This window comes from Poecilia latipinna, unplaced genomic scaffold (assembly GCF_001443285.1).
Source record: "Poecilia latipinna isolate Pla-1442-1.1 unplaced genomic scaffold, P_latipinna-1.0 Scaffold336, whole genome shotgun sequence".
In the NCBI taxonomy this organism is placed as follows: domain Eukaryota; kingdom Metazoa; phylum Chordata; class Actinopteri; order Cyprinodontiformes; family Poeciliidae; genus Poecilia; species Poecilia latipinna.
This window is the reverse complement of record NW_015112952.1, coordinates 61362-63269: the sequence shown is the minus strand read 5'-3', so window position 1 is coordinate 63269 and position 1908 is coordinate 61362. Positions and strand designations below refer to the sequence as shown.

Sequence of the window (1908 nt, the reverse complement as noted above, 5' to 3'; positions counted from 1 at the left end):
TTCTTTTCTTTTTTAGTGTAGAAAGCATTTTTTCTACCTAAACCTTTTCAGGTTTATGATGAACTGACTAGGAAAAACTGAAATCTGTATAGTAATAAGTTTTAATGTAAAATATTGAGTTGTGAGGAGAAGAACAACGTAAACATCAGGATGTTTTCTGTTGTAAGTCACAGCAGCAGGAGGATTTAATGATTTCACTTTGATCTGAATTATTTCAGATGAAGCCACATATCGACTCAGAATCCTGACATTATTTCTGGATTTATACTGAGTTTCACCAGCTTTTATTTACTTTATTCACATATAAAGTTTTAGTTTTTTACTGGTCAATAAAAGGTGCATTGAGTGAGTTTGACTGAACATAAAGCTGTTAGATAAAGAGCAGCATTCTTCTGCAGACATGAATGTTTTTAAGGTCACTATGAATATAGACTAAAACGTTAAGATCGTTTGTTGTGAGGATGAATGAAGTGAAGAACGAGCGATGAACACATGAATGAATCCAGTTTTACACACAGAGCTGAATGACTCCAATCAGGATTTTATTTTAAAGGAATTGGAGCAAAGATGGCCGACGGGAATCTGATTCAAAGACGGGTTGTCCTCCTGGACTGGAAGCTGTTAGTGGAGACAGAGAGGGGTGTGTGTGTGTGTGTGTGTGTGTGTGTGTGTGTGTGTGTGTGTGTGGAGGGGGGATTGTTTCTGCTGATTGGAGAATCTGAGGAAAAAGGTCAAGTAGCGACGGAGAGGAAATCCAATCAGTCCTGCAGACCTGAACAGATGAGCCGTCAAGCTGAGCGTGCCGCCGATCTGTCTCTGTGGGGACAGAGGGGACATCATGGGACAAAGGGGAGAGGAGACAGAGACATCATGGGCAGGAAGGCACATTGGGGGACAGGAGGACGGTCTGGGTTATTACTGAATTCACTGAAACTTTAAATACTTTTTTTCTCTGTTTAAAAGTTTTTATCAGCCAAATGTTCAGACACAAAAATATTCACACCTTTAAAACTTTCAACATGTCCTTCTGAACCACTTCTTGTTGATCCTCGAGGGTTGCAGTCAGAGGACAACATGGTGAGTTTATGTAGGACATAATTGTCTTGCTGTGAAGGACAGGTGTCCCACAGGTGTCTCTGCTCATTGTAATCAGCGCTGGGTCATCAAAGGTCCTCTGCTGAGGCGGACGGCGCCCTGAGTAGCTGATTGGTCTGTTTAAAGCTGCAGCATCTCTGTCGGGGTCTCTGATTGGCCGAGTGATAAAGCTGATTTAAAATGAGGATGATGAACGGAGAGGAAGAAAGGTTCTGGGGTTTTATCAGAACAACTCTTCACATAGGAAGAGACACAGGAAGACACCTGGAGACACCTGGAGACACAGGAAGACACCTGGAGACACCTGGAGACACAGGAAGACCCCTGGAGACACTTGAAGACCCCTGGAGACACTTGAAGACCCCTGGAGACACTTGAAGACCCCTGGAGACACATGGAGACACCTGGAGACACAGGAAGACACCTGGAGACACAGGAAGACACCTGGAGACACATGGAGACACAGGAAGACACCTGGAGACACCTGGACACAACGGAAGACACCTAGAGACACAGGAAGACACCTGAAGACACCTGGAGACACAGGGAGACAACTGGAGACACAGGGAGACATCTGGAGACACAGGAAGACACATGGAGACACAGGAAGACACCTGAAGACACAGGAAGACACCTGAAGACACCTGAAGACACAGGACGAAACGTGGAGACACAGGAAGACACCTGGGGACACAGGAAGACACCTGGAGACAAAGGACTATACGTGGAGACACAGGAAGACACCTGAAGACAAAGGAAGACACCTGGAGACACAGGAAGACACGTGGAGACACAGGAAGACACCTGGAGACA

At 45.2% G+C, this 1908-nt stretch overlaps 1 long non-coding RNA gene across 1 annotated transcript; it reads right to left on the bottom strand.

The window, feature by feature from the left end:
* Nucleotides 1–520: 520 nt before the first annotated feature.
* LOC106949309 (uncharacterized) lies at nt 521–1894 on the bottom strand. Its single transcript, XR_001425346.1, has 2 exons — nt 1004–1894; nt 521–816 (listed from the first exon to the last, which is right to left on the bottom strand). It is a non-coding gene; the product is annotated as an uncharacterized LOC106949309 (long non-coding RNA).
* Nucleotides 1895–1908: the final 14 nt, after the last annotated feature.